The following is a 15654-nucleotide window of genomic DNA, read 5'->3' as shown; positions in this document are numbered from 1 at the left end:
CTGTTGGACAGATGGTGCAGTAAAGGGGAAGTTCAGTATCACGTTGTATGTAACGAAAGGTGAACAAGGAGGTCACTGATAGTTTCGTCCAGTCTCCAAGGTTGCAGCCTAGGTATGGTTACCTTATTCGCAATTGCGAATACATTTAATGCATTTAATATAGGTATGTTCAGGTCGTGGCCTCTGAAGGCACCACAGCTGACTGGGGTCCATGGTTTATATCAATGCCATCGCTCCTTGCAGAAGAATGGAATCCCAGTGAATCATTCGTTTTCTGTGACAGTTAACTGATGAAGAAGTGTCTAAAGAATGGACGCTTCCTCTGGTTCTACAATAATTTGCTGTCAGAGCTGGTGGCTGTTCATTTGTTGGAGCTGGGATTACATTCATGTCCTCGACATCAGTCAACTCAAGGTCGTCGTCCTTGAGAACTGCAAGTGGGGTGTCATTAGGAGGTGAGGCATCCAGATCTAGAACGTGAGACGTTTACTTTCACAGTGCTTGGGTGACCACTGCTCGCCAAGTGGGGTAGTTGTGTGGTCTGAGAGTCTTAGCCACAGTTCACATGGCTCTCCCTGTCGGTGGTACGAGACCTCCCTCAAGTTTGTGTGTGTTGTCCTTAGCGTAAGTTAATGTAAGTTACATTAAGTAATGTGTAAGCCTAGGGACTGATGACCTCAGTAGTTTCGTCCCATAGGAACTCACCACCACCACCACTGCTTCTGTGACTGGCCTCCCATGTCGAAAGAAGGGAGCGAACCCCGGCACAAAGGCTGGTGCTATCACACCCGTAAACACGATCGGGCCACCTGAGAGATAGTCGCCTTCCACAGCCCACCGTGCAGGTGGTGTCGACACAGCCGTTTCTTGCTGCGGAGGTTGTGCGACGGTTGTATCGGTGGCGTCTCATAATGGCACCAGTACAGGTTCTATACGGAGCAGCTGGTGCAACGACAGCCATCACGCAGTAGACGGTAAGGGACATTGGCTATGGTGCAAGTGTCACATCAGAGGCTAGCATTTGTGTGATGCAACGCTGGAGACAATATGATCAAACATGTCCTTCCTTGCCATATTCTGACCAAGTCTACAGTTGGCCGTCATAGATGGTGACCACATGGCAGTTGTATGTTTGAAGATAGGATGACATGTGACAACCATACACCACTGAGGACCGGGTATGTTCGAAATTGTGCCCAACATTTGGCTACATAACCGTGAACGGTGCCATAAGGATGGAAGGCGTCCATTGAGTCGGCTGCCGGGAGTTCGAACGGCAGTTCAGAGACCCAAATTGCCTACATGTCTAATCCTGCGTGGTCGACCGTCGCTAGCTCCATGCCACCGTCAGCATGGCAGAAACTGGTCCCTGCTGCGTGTTGCGAAGCATGTTATAGCAGGTCGCGTCATTATTGGCTTTAACACACAGGTTGCTGTTCAGTATTGATAAGTGGATATCCACCATGTCGTTCGTCGGGATTTCGATTTTGGCTATATCACGAAGAAAGCGCTCTACCTCGACAGTCTTTGGTCTTTCATAGGCGTTGAAAAAGTGTGTCGATTTATGGAATCTGATCACCATTGCTCTCGAGTGCTAAACAACGCGCAAGTAACGGCCGTAGAAGGTAAACGAAAGTAGGACGCACGCCCCACAGGCGGAAATATAGGATGTCCACACTGCGCGGCTGCTAAAGCGAAACTTGCTTACTAGAGAAAAATGGTTAAAATGGCTCTAAACACTATGAGACTTAACATCTGAGGTCATCAGTCCCATAGAACTACTTAAACCTAACTAACCGAAGGACATCACAACATCCATGCCCGAGGCAGGATTCGAACCTGCGACCGTAGCAGCCGCGTGGTTCCGGACTGAAGCTCCTAGAACCGCTCGGTCACAGCGGCCGGCGCTTACTAGACAGCTGCGTTAACCATTTTGTCATCCAGACACAATGTATATCGCAATTCTGTGGACTATCTCGGCCCGCCTCACAACCGACACAAACCCCCACAAACTCCACGCATCCGCAGTTCTCATCAGTGTCCTCCATGCTCCTACTTCGAGACTTATGCATTTGCATTTAAGATGGTGGATTTATGGGGCACTCGTTCATATAATTGATTTGCTTCATGGGTCATGAATCCGCCACCTTCAATGCAGATGCACAGGTACTTTCGACCTCCATCGAGCATAAAGCACATGGACAGGGACTGTGGTGGTGCTCAGTGGAAGGGTGAGTTGGCCGAGACACATGTCGAGAAAGTTCGCGTATTTTCGATAAACACTGTGTCCAGGTGGCACAGTGGTTAAAGCAGCTGCTTAGTGGAATGAGATTTTGAGTCTGCAGCGGAGTGTGCACTTTTATGAATCTTTCCTGGCAGATTAAAACTGCGTGCCGGACCGAGACTCGAACTCGGGACCTTTGCCTTTCGTGAGTAAGTGCTCTACCATCTGAGCTACCCAAGTACGACTCACGCCCCGTCCCCACAGTTTTACTTCCGCCAGTACCTCGTCTCCTACCTTCCAAACTTCACAGAATCTCTCCTGCGAACCTTGCACAACTCGGTCCAGCGCACAGTTTTAAACCGCCAGGAGAGTTTCATATCAGCGCACACCCCGCTGCAGAGTGAAAATCTCATTCTGGAAACATCCATCGGGCTCTGACTAAGCCAGGTCTCCTCAATATCCTTTCTTGCAGGAGTGCTAGTTCTGTAAGGTTCGCAGGAGAGCTTCTGTGGAATCTAGGAACGAGGTATTGGCGTATAATACAATGTACTGTAGGCAAATGAACCTGACTGTTGTTCGCAGCAAAGCAGTTTGGCAACGTGGACTTTTCCCGCTCTCTGCTGCCGCGTATGCGCAGTTCTCATCTCCCCACGCTTCCTTTCCGCTCCGCCTCTATGCACAGAAGCACCCTGCTAGGTGACGTGGGCCATAGTTGGGAAATACATTGGATGTCTCATAATTCCATTCACACCACCACCCCCAAGTGCAACCGAATTTCTTTGTCCACCTACACTTGATTCACACAGTCAAAGAGGAAGACTGGACGTTAACTCAAAAAGTAGTAAGGCTACTTCCAACAGAGAAAGTAAAATTATTTTCTACTACAGTTTTAAAAGAACAGTTTCAAATATTTATAGAAAATTGTGAAAAAAAGGTAATATAAAATAAAAGTATCGCACTCGAAATTGCCATTTCAATATCGATGTATTGGGGAAAAATATATACATATGCTTTGTAACTAATGTCGATAAATCGATATATTGATGTCTTATGGCCAGCCCTAGGTCGGATCACCTTTGAGTTGGCAACCTGACAAAGGATGGCGCGCTAGTGCACAAATGTGAAACACGCTTATAGTAAAGCAACTGTGATCAAATTCAGCTGCCTCCGTCGTATAACCTCCGTTATCACGAAAATAAGATAAAATATTATTATGCACATAGTTATACAGACAGTTGCTTTTTCTTCGCTCAGTATGCGAGTGGAAGCGGGTGGAACAGACAATAATGGTAGCCTGAATGTATGGCGTTCGTTAATAATTATAACAACGCTTATCATTCGCGCACCTAATCAACCACATAAGGAAAGAGCGATTGATATTCACCTGTTTGGGTTTATTCGGCTCATCTCGTGTAGCCCCTTCCCCTTTCGTCTGCGGCAAAGTTTTTTATTTCCTGATGCGATCGAGACTCCCCTGGAAGAGACATCTCGTACACTATGTACGAATTCAAAAATAAAATTAGGCTGGCTCTCTCATCAGCAATGTGGCGCACATGTTGCTACACTAAAAGTTAATTCCACTGAAGGTGACAAAAAAACTATCTTCGAAATTTTAAGGTAGCCACTAACAAGTGGTAGCAGTGAGAGAATGTATTCAGATTAGGCTTGAAAAATCATTTGACATTTTTGACGTATTCCGCCAAATATATCACAGTAAATTGACACATTTTGCGGATGGTCCTGAAAGAGTATCTTTGTTCTATGCGTAGCCAGGCCCCGATCTGTGTTTGTGTGTGTGTGTGTGGGGGGGGGGGGGGGGGCTAACCAGAATATCTGTCCCAGGTGGCAATTTCATAGGGCGCCAAATTCAGATTCTTTAAGAAAGAAAAAAAAACTTGCTTCTCTAAGCGCCAAGCATCCGGCGTACGTTAGACAATCGATTATTCGTATGATTTTAAAGCGCAAGCCAGTCGGTTTTTGAACATCTTTGAATACAAGTTGAGTTCTGAACGAATCATGTTTATTTTTGAATTCATACATAGTGTACGTGATGTCTCTTCCAAGGCAGTCTCGATCGCACCAGGAAATAAAAACTTTGCCTCAGACAAAAGGGAAAGGGGCTACACGAGATGAGCCGAATAAACCCAAACAGGTGAATATCAAACGCTCTTTCCTTATATGGTTGATTAGGTGTGCGAATGATAAGCGTTGTTATAATTATTAACGAAGGCCATACATTCAGGCTACGAGTAACAGGAATAACATCTAAGAAAGATTACATATTATCTTCGCGATGCACCCAAGAAAACGACATTTTCACAGAAGATTTTTGCCAGATCGCTACACTACTAAAGGCCAGTTGTACAGTCGCCGGTTACAGCTAACCGCGGGATAACTGAACCGGTGATTCTGGCTGGATTAGTGAAGTTAGGCAAAAAAAAAATAGTTTTGACAATAGTAAGGACAGTTACATAATTATTGATGATAAGTTTGTTTATTAGAATGGGGAAGGAGAAGAAAGGAAGACATCACACAAATTCAGTTGTAGAAAATGGCGATTCCAAATTTATATAATAATTTCGTACTATTACTACTTTTCGATCTCATGCTTCAGAAACTGGAGCATATGAATGAAATGTTAAATTATTTCCTAACACAAAACTTTTTGCTTGTAATAGGGTTAATAGGCATTTGATATTGGTACTTCATGAATTATATTCTGTCGTGATATTTATATAAATGAGGTAGATAAAAATGATCATTTGTGCAAATGTTACAGTTGCTCCAGTATTATAAAGGCCTATTTCATTTTACATGGCAGTGACAAAATAGACATAATCAATTCGAGAAACCACACAAGTCTTGGGTACTATTCGTGTTAAAAGTTTTTTCAGCAATAGACAACGACGTTTTGATTTTTCATGTAACAATACGTTTGGCGACTGGACTCGCATTCGGGAGGACGACGGTTCAATCCCGTCTCCGGCCATCCTGATTTAGGTTTTCCGTGATTTCCCTAAATCGCTTCAGGCAAATGCCGGGATGGTTCCTTTGAAAGGGCACGGCCGATTTCCTTCCCAATCCTTCCCTAACCCGAGCTTGCGCTCCGTCTCTAATGACCTCGTTGTCGACGGGACGTTAAACACTAACCACCACCACCACCACCCACGTTTGGCGAACTTTGATGAGGTAATAGACTCTTCCGCAAAAAGGAAAGCACACCTTGTAAAGCTGTAGCAAGATTAGAGAGAGAGAGAAATGCTAAGGACTGAAAAATGTCTACTGTCTTGCTTGTCTCTTGTCTTTACTGGTCTTATGTTTCTTATTTTTAATGTTATGTCACACAAAAGAGGAAGCTATTAGCTACGAGGCAATTAAGTGGAAATTTCCTTACGAATTCTGATTCTCCTGGTCACAAATAATCCCACCCAGTATTAACTGTGAGGATATACTTTAAAAAAAGAAAAGGACATCAAACCAGCAGAGTGGGAGTAGGAGAAGCACCACAGAGCATTTTAATTTCCATTGACCTGAATACAGGTTTGATGGCTTCCATTACCAAATACATATGTTTGAATTCCAGAGAACGAAATACAGTGACGTGCAGTAGAAGAATGCTGTGTGAAGCCGAACATATATGTTTTATATATCTAACTCTTTTGATAGATGTGTGCTACAAAATTGACTTAATTGTACTTATGAAACAATGGAACATACTGGATGGAATATTCCAATATTATGAAAAGGAATGTTGCTACTTACCATATAGCAGAGATGCTGAGTCGCAGATAGGCACAACAAAAAGACTCTCACAGTTAAAGTATTTGGTCATTAAGGCTTACGTCAACAATAGACGACAGACACATACGCACGCACACACACACACACACACACACAAACACACACAAACGCAACTCGCACACACGACCGCAATCTCAGGCAACTGAAACCAGATTGCTGGTGTGCCTGAGACTGCGGTCGTGTGTGCGAGTTGCGTGTGCGTGAGTGAGTGTGTGTGTTGTAATGTCAACGCCAATATTTTGCGACACAGTGTATGGGACAGTGCTCGAGATTTATGAATATTTTCCCAGAAATGACTTTTACGCCTATATGTGAGAACTGAGAAAAGACCTATAATTATATTGTGACTTATTATTATTTTGTGAATTAACAAAAATATGTTTTATTATTTTATAACCATTTTCCTACAAAGAATAATCATATAACAAGAGATAGAACCACTAAAAGAATGTATTGTCTGTGAAATTTTTCCTTCTTCTGTTCTTCATCTCTACGATGTGTGAAGCGGATGAGATCGAAGATAAGCTGAGTTTTGTGTCTGCAGCAGTCCAGACTGTGCTTTGTCTGCCACCATTACGAGAGCGTATGGAGCTGCAATTTCAAGCTGCAGAAATAATCAGACGCTAATTCTTTCGATCGTTAAAACAATATTTGAACTCCGAGGACAAGAACATACAGGAATTTATTATTTTTCTATTCCAACAGTGAAAATAATATTCAGTAGAACAATCTTAGACTTTATGTAAATGAAATAATTTTATGGGTGATGTGGAAGATTAATTTTTATCAGATTAATTTATCAGTGACTTAAAATAAAAATATTTACGACACCAGTGTTGTTATGGGTAGAGGTTGTGGCGTGATATATTAATTATTTGGTGCATACATTTTAATGTCAAATAAAGAATTACTGAAACTCGTTATAGTCGGGCTCAGCAGCACATAAAGAAGAATTATCAGAGATCATTTATTTCTAGTTAATAATACTGTTATTGTTGCTGCTATATTTTCATATGTTTTACAATAACACGTACACAGCATCGCAGCAACATTAAATAGAATCAATTTACCCACTACAGTGTGTGTGTGTGTGTGTGTGTGTGTGTGTGTGTGTGTGTCATCTATCAGTTCTACTTATTCTGGATGGTTTTGTCCCGATCCCAAGCAGAAATCGTCCGTCTATGCTGGATGCATGCAGAACGACACAAGAAGTACCAATAATCATCTTTTGTGTAATGTAGCAGTCGTTACTTTAGGGGTTGGACAGAAAAATTAGGAAGAAATTTCGTCTTACGCAGTCTACCATTTGTTTATTTTTGTTTAAACCTAACATTTAGTGATTTTCAGCAGAAAAATAGGAATCGTTTTATTGTTTGCAAATGATAACCCACAGAATGAACGACAGACTTAAAACTATCAGCACAAAGTAAGTGGCAGCGTTACGCGAGGTACATTGTATGCCACCTAAAACCAGTACGCCTGACGTAACGGTTAATCATCTGTAGTCGAACTGCTTGTGAAGTGACCACATTGTCCGGAAAGTTGGCTACGCTGCATCTCTTATGAACAGGAAACTAAGTTACTATTATCTGTTCTTTTTTTAATTAGGTCATTGTGATTTGCGTCTAGGGAGTGAGGCGTAACGGTTTAATGTGGGACACCCTGTACTATGTGAGCAATAGTGTAAGTATTTTATTATCCAAATCAGTATCTTAGGCCTAATTTTCAATATAAATGTACAACATTTCAAAGCTCGACTGTGTAATATGTGACTAGTTGAACATGTAAACCGACGTTAAATTGAACGTTAATTGTTAGTTTTTGCGCAAGTAAATAGCTTTAAGCTGAAATTCATATAACGTTAACAAAATGTTATCATTTCAGAAATTTTCAGACTGTGCAGCAAGGAAACGCACTGAAAATAACAGTGGAAGTGCCGAAACATTAATGCAAAAATAAACAAGCAGTGCTTGAGGCGAAATTTGTCTCCACGGAAGAACGAAATTCGTCATTTACAGCAAAAGAACTGGACAACACACTTCTGCGTGTATGCATACGTGAACACGATGGCGACGATGACAGGATTTAAGGAGATCGCCTACAGCGCTCTCAGCGTTGTTGCAGAAGTGATAGATGCACTACTTAATCCGTAATAGCGGCAATTACTGTAGCATCTTCCATCGGTTGCCACAGTGCGCTATGACATGGCCGCTCCCTGAAACCAATCTCGTTCCAGTAAAGTGATTCCGCCTCCTTTGTAGGACATTAACGGTAAGAAAATATGGACTCTACCAACATACGGGACATGTGAAAGTATGTTGCATGGGATATAAAAGTATATGTTGCCGACAATATAGCCCGGCAGTGTCATCCAGCGACATTGTGGGCCACACGAATAGTAGTCGCATGTATGGCAATACAGCCAACAACTGTTACCTGGAATGGTTGGAGCAGCACGTTTCCCGGCCAGAAGAGTTACACAGGCCACTCTGCAGTCGTGAAATGGACGAAAATGAGCTGTGTAGCGGAAGTGAGTGCGATTCTGTAGCATTCACGTTCCACAAACAGAAAACGGGCCTTGCGTTTGTGTTCTTTTATATGTAAGCGAACAGCCTCTGAAACTTTAACTCGTGTTCTAAGTACCACTCCAAGAATGCTGCAACACGATTCTGAGTAAATCGTTTAGAAGCAATTAGTCCCAGAAATGGCAAGATTAATACGAATATGAAAGAATGTACACGAGCTGCGGCCAGGCTGGCTGTCACCCTGCAGTTTTGTCTACTGACGATTCATACACATCTGCGATGTAGCTCTTTAACGTGTAAGAGTCCGCGAAGAATTCTGTGGCTGATAGATACGCAGGGAAAGTGTGTGGAGAGCAGTAGTGGTGGGGGTTATGGTCAGATGTTGTAGGGGAAATGCGAAGTGCTGGAGGGGAAGTGTCGTTCTCCACTGAAGCCTACACTCACATTTCTTGTAAACATTAAGAAGGCCCCTCCATTCCCACACTTGCATGGCGACCATTTAAAAATATCCGTCACCTCTGCTTTGGTTAATATATTGTTAGTTTACAGTTATAGTTAGATTATGTTAGTTGGACACGTCATATTTATTTCAGCAAATTATAATTCAAATTCAGTCTTAAACTATTTGGATCCTTACAAGTGATATACAGATGTCAATAACTTCAAAAGATTAAAGCTTTTCATAGAAGTATAATGTTTCGCAAATCAGATATTTCTCCTCAACTTGGTTAGTTAAAGAATTCGTACAATACTATTTCATGCTGTAAATGTGGCAAGGATGAATTTTGGAATGACTGTGCTTCAGATCATTAATATTTTCTAGAAATTTGGCTCGATACGGTGTTTAGTAGACTCGAGTCTTCACAGATCAACGGTCAGTGGTGGTCAAAAGAAAGATTGAAGTTATACAAACACAATGGAGACTGAATTATCTTCGTGGATCGATCTGGAATTTCGTTCTACAAAAAGTGAATTTACGTAAACACAAAGTAGACTCTTGGTCTTCTGACGATGTTAGATGTAGAAAAGTATGAAGGTAATGCATTTCTGCAAAGCAAAGTAACCTCGAGGTCATCTTATGTTGAGTAACGTTGGAAAATGAATGTATACAGTAGGAAAACAAACTCGTGATCATCTGGTGGAGTGGTTTATAGAACAGTTTAAATGATATAAACTCAGTGTAGACTCGTTGTTGACATTTTCATTCCGTACATCAGCGGAAGAGTGCTTAGTGGAAGAGGGGGAGAGCAAGCCCCTCCGTCGGGTTGATGACCACAGCAATCCCCTCCGCCGTTAGCATGATGGCGGAATGCAGGGACCACGAGACTCGAGAGTGCAGGGGCTCGCTGGCAGGCTCCGAAGTGTTGCCAACTGTTTGCTCAATGCTATGCAGGGTTCACGAAACAAAGTCAGGTTCCAGCATCAGTGCTTAATAAAGACTCGTTCACATATTTCCGTCAGCGCTATGTTCTGAACTGATGTCCTGACACACTTCCTCGTTTTATGCAAAGCTGTGGTCACGATCCGCTTCACTGGGGACTCCCTTTACTTTCACTATCCGTAAGTTGGTACCATACGTCTTATTCGTTAACTCAACATTTACTAGTGTTGAGACATTTAATCTCAAACAAACGACACTGCTCGAGACAGCAGAAATGTCTCTAGAGTGTTTATATACGGCATACACGTAAATCCTTGCTCCCATAGCAGAAAGTTTAAAGTTTAATTATGCAAACGTCGTGACAATGATCAGGTTTATAACTGAGTCCATTTCAGTAGTAGGGAGATGGGGGCCTCGGTGCAATTTTGATATCAAATTAATATGCAAACTAATTAAATTGATCAGTTAATCCCTCCACCCCAGCCACCCCCTTCCCCACCACGCCCATCCCCGCTCCCAGATGACGTCACGTGTTTTCCCAGATGCACGTGTGCCCCAGCCCTCTCCTTCCCCTCCCCCCAGCCTTCCCCATTGGCAGGAACTTCGAATTTTGGCGGAAATTTCTTTGTCCCAGGGCTGTGCTGAGATCCCTCCCCACCCCTTCACCTGGCAACTGGCGGGAACCCCGGTCCTCCTGGGCGGAAAGCCCAAGTGCACCCCCCTAACACAATTAAACCATCAGAGGCAGGCACTTGCAGTTGACAGGAAATTAAAAATGGCGGTACCCTTTGTGGGACTCGAACCTAGGTGCTCCTGTACTTGAAACATGAACTATTTTCGGATGAGTCCTACATTGTACAACAAATTAACTGTTGATACAAACAAAAAACATAGAATCAAATTCCTTTCATGAGAAAGGCAATTGTATTCGACAAGAAATTAGTATTACACCACTGGCCGCTAAAATTGCGTGTGTCGTGGAATAAGTGCGTATCTATAACTGTTTAACCCTTACTACACCAGCAAGTTTTGGGAGACCTGGAATGGTTAAAAATTTCTTTGTGAGTGATACAATTAGCAAATATCTTCTCACACGCCATTAACTATGTACGAGAATCTTTGCCACTAAATCCGAGAAAGTGCGGTAGCAGTTTACAAATCAGTTTGCTACGCAGGATGTCTGGGTTTGTCGCCAACTAGTTCGATTTTGCTGATTCATAAATACACTACTGGCCATTAAAATTGCTACACCAAGAGGAATGCAGAAGATAAACGGGTATTCATTGGACAAATATATTATACTGGAACTGACATGCGATTACATTATCACACAATTTGGGTGCATAGATCCTGAGAAATCAGTACCCAGAACAACCACCCAGCCGAAATAATGGCCTTGATACGCCTGGACATTGAGTCAAATATAGCTTAGATGGCGTGTACAGGTACACCTGCCCATCCAACTTCAACACGATACCACAGTTCATCAAGAGTAGTGACTGGCGTATTGTGACGAGCCAGTTGCTCGGCCACCATTGACCAGACGTTTTCAGTTGGTGAGAGATCTGGAGAATGTGCTGGCCAGGGCAGAAGTCGAAGATTTTCTGTATCCAGAAAGGCCCGTACAGGGCCTGCAACATGTGGTCGTGCATTATCCTGCTGAAATGTAGGGTTTCGCAGGGATCGAATGAACGGTAGAGCCACGGATCGTAACATATCTGAAATGTAACGTTCACTGTTCAAAGGGCCGTCAATGCGAACAAGAGGTGACCGAGACGTGTAATCAATGGCATCCCATACCATCACGTCGGGTGATACGCCAATATGGCGATGACGAATACACGCTTCCAATGTGCGTTCACCGCAATGTCGCCAAACACGGGTGCGACCATCATGATGCTGTAAACAGAACCTGGGTTCATCCCCATCTGTTGACTCAGGGTAGGGATGGGCTATGATCGCGCTCGAGAAACGCGCGAAGCGGAGGCATTTTCTCGAGAATTTCTCGGGTACGCTCGAGAAGTTGACAGTGCTGCGCTCTCTGAGAAATTCCGCAAACCTTCGGTACACGAAGCACTGAGCCGCAGCGGTCGAACTCGTCGCACGTACGTGCTCGGAAAACTTTGAAATTCTGTGATTGATATCAAGTGTACTACCGTTATTACTGTTTACTGAAGTATTAATATATGTCTCAAAAGACAAAAATCATAGAATTGTTGTTTAAAACGAAGCACAGAATTCGCATAACACAGAAGCTTTATTTTTACAAAATAAATTACCTTGTACATTCTGCATGTATGCATGCATGCTTAAACGTAAAAGAGAAGTGCTATAGCCTTTTATATACAGAAACTGCGTACATGGGTTTACTTACTGAAGAAAGAAACAAAAGTTGTTAAACAGAAGGCATTTTTACATCGCATTGCTATACTGCCGCACGCATCTCGTGGTCAAGCGCTAGCGTTCTCGATTCCCACGCCCGGGTACCCGGGTTCGATTCCCGGCGAGGTCAGGGATTTTCTCTGCCTCGGGATAGCTGGGTGTTGTTTGATGTCCTTAGAATAGTTAGGTTTAAGTAGTTCTACGTTCTAGGGGACTGATGACCATCGATGTTAAGTCCCATAGTGCTCAGAGCAATTTGAACTATTTTTTTTGTTTTGTTTTTTTTCTACACTGCCGCTGATTTTTGTTTAGAAATATGATTTTATTAACCAATTGGCCTTTTAGTCTGCTTCTTTGTTTGTTTATAAGTGGTCCTGTTTTCGAAAATATTCTTTCACTGGGAACAGAAGTTGCAGGTATTGCAAGATATTTTTTTGCCACGACAGCTAGACCTGGGTAACGGTTTTCATTTTTTTTTCAGTAGTGTAAAGGATTATCCTTGCGTTGTAGGTACGGTTCTTCCAAATATCGTTGTACCTCCAGGTCTATGCTATCACAAACGCTTTTCATTAGATTTTTATTGTAATGCTCTTCATTGAAAGAAGCCCATAAGGAACTACTTGCGTTTTGTACGACATGGTACTCGTGGCTAGTGTCGTTAGCAGCCGAATCAGTAGATCGTACGGTCTCTACCACGTTTGTGCACTTTGCAATTAGGCTTCCAACGATATGTTTTGAATGAATGGCATTCGTAAATGGTAACGTTTTGAATGTTGGGTCGAGAACTGTGGCAACGGCATGTACTCTGTTTGTGTCTATTAAGCCTAATCGGGCTATTAGTGAGTTGTGCAGATGTTGCTGTAGCTCTTGCGCTGTCGTGGTAGCCCACTTCCCATTGCATACGGTTATGATTAGCTGTCTGATTATTGGAATAGCTTTCGAAAGAGAAGTGTAGTTTTCAGTTGACATTTCACTTGTTACCACTTCAAACGGCTCTAGTACACATAAATATTCGCTCAAAATTCGCCACTCGTCAGCTGTAGGGTTCTCTACACCTGAATACAAAGTTGATAAGCAGGCTGCAATGCATTCTTTTGCTCCACTAGACGTTGTAGCATATAAAACGTACTGTTCCATCGGGTTTCGGTTTTCTGAATCAATTTATGAACGGGTTTTTGCATTAGATCCTGGATCTCATGGAGTTTTTCATTAGCATTGCAACTTACTTTAAAATAGCTAACAATTTTTCTGGTCTTTTCCAACATTATGCAGAGCTCACTGTTGCTGTTCAAAGAACTTTTCACAACTAGTGTGTGCTAAACAAGGCACATGTTGCATATCTATGTCACCACTCTGAATAAGTTGTACGGCCGCCGTCATGTCAGTTGTGATGCTTACAACTTTGTTGTCAATGTTCCATTTTGAAATCACGTTATCTAACGCCTCACTAATATTTAGCACTGTATGCTTTTCCGGAAAACGGAATGTCTCGAGAGCTAAAGCTTTCAGGCACCAGTTAGTGCTAACGAAATGACCAGTTACAGCAATATATGCCTCACTATTGAGTGAGGTCCAAATATCGGTCGTTAAAGAAACACAAGTAGAGTCTTCCACGGCCGAGTTTAGAGCCTCTTTCTGTTTATGGTAATCGTCGTCAATCATGAGGCGCAACTTTTTTCGATTTGGTATTCAGGGGGTCCAACAGTGAAACAAAACGTCGAAAACCAGTGTCGTCGACGATAGAAAGCGGTCGGCAATCGTCTATTATCATGGCCACTAGTGCTTCATCTAGCTGTAGTTGCCGTTTACTTCCCTCTATGAAGAGAAACGTAAGATTTAGATCAGTGCTCCTGCGAGGGGACACGTTATGCTCGACAACTAGTCCAATAAAATTACATATCGTATCGTGCAAAACATACGATAGTATAGGTTTGATTTTGGGGTATGTTGTAGATTATTATTATTATTTTTTTTTTTTTTTTTAAGAGTGGCGGACCGCTTCGGACACTATCCGAACTTCTGCACGGAATTCACCTTTTGTACCATACGTACCTGGATATTTTGTCTGCCTCGCACTATTGGAAGAATGAGCCTCTGTATCCACGGACGTCGCTGTTTTATTGCTCGATAAATTGTGCACTTTAAGATGTCTAATCATGCCCGTTATATTTTTTGATACATTACGGAGATTTTTACGACAAATGTCGTAACGCAACGTTATCTCCATCCTCCGTAAAGTATTGCCAACACGATGACGTTCGTTTTCGAGTGTCCATATTGATTCGAATAACAACTTTACTCGAATTGAAACCTGAGACATACTAGTTACGAGCACAGCGAGCAGCGAGCGTGTTTATCTAGCGGCGGCATTCATTTCGTTAAACAGCGGCGCTTCGTATGTTGTGGCAGCCAGCTGGCGCGCAGCGGCACACGCCGCCGAGCCATTTCTCGTGAGCTTCTCGAGAATTGCTCGAGAACTAGAGGCTCGAGAAATTCTCGGCGCGCTCGAGACGCCGCGCCTCGCCATCCCATCACTCTCAGGGTTCGAGACGTGGCTGCACGATCCGTTACAGCCATGCGGATAAGATGCCTGTCACCTCGACTGCTATTGATACGAGACCGTTGGGATCCAGCACGGCGTTCTGTATTACCCTCTGAACCCACCGATTCCATATTCTGCTAGCAGTCATTGTATCTCGACCAACGCGAGCACCAATATCGCGATACGATAAACCGCAATCGCGATAGGCTACGATCCGACCTTTATCAAAGTCGGAAATGTGATGGTACGCGTTTCTCCTCCTTACACGAGGCATCACAACAACGTTTAACCAGGCAACGCCGGTCAACTGCTGTCTATGTATAAGAAATCGGTTGGAAACTTTCCTCATGTCAGCTAGTTGTAGCTGTCGCCACCGACGCCAACCTTATGTGAATGCTCTGAAAAGCTAATCATTTGCATATCACAACATCTTCTTCCTGTCGGTTAAATTTCGCGTGTGTAGCACTTCATCTTCGTGGTGTAGCAATTTTAATGGCCAGTAGTGTAATTTTGAGAATTCTGGCCACAGGCAGGTCACTGGAATGCTTGAAGTTTGGTGCTGCAATATCCGCAAAAACAATTACCAAAATTATTATGAAAAACTGCATCTGACCTGCAAGGATATATTTTTTGTGTTTTGTGGTAATTTGATAAGACTGATTTGTATTTAGCAGACATCTCATCAGCCAGTCTATTATGTGACGTACTAAATCGAAGTAGAAGCATTTTTCCAAACCCCTGTGTAATTCAAGATACAAACACTACGTTTTCGAGTTATTAAAGAAAACAGTGACTTAGT

The sequence above is a fragment of the Schistocerca gregaria genome, chromosome 5 (genome assembly GCF_023897955.1).
Source record: "Schistocerca gregaria isolate iqSchGreg1 chromosome 5, iqSchGreg1.2, whole genome shotgun sequence".
Lineage (NCBI taxonomy): Eukaryota > Metazoa > Arthropoda > Insecta > Orthoptera > Acrididae > Schistocerca > Schistocerca gregaria.
The sequence above is the reverse complement of the archived record's forward strand: the minus strand, read 5'-3'. Positions refer to the sequence as shown.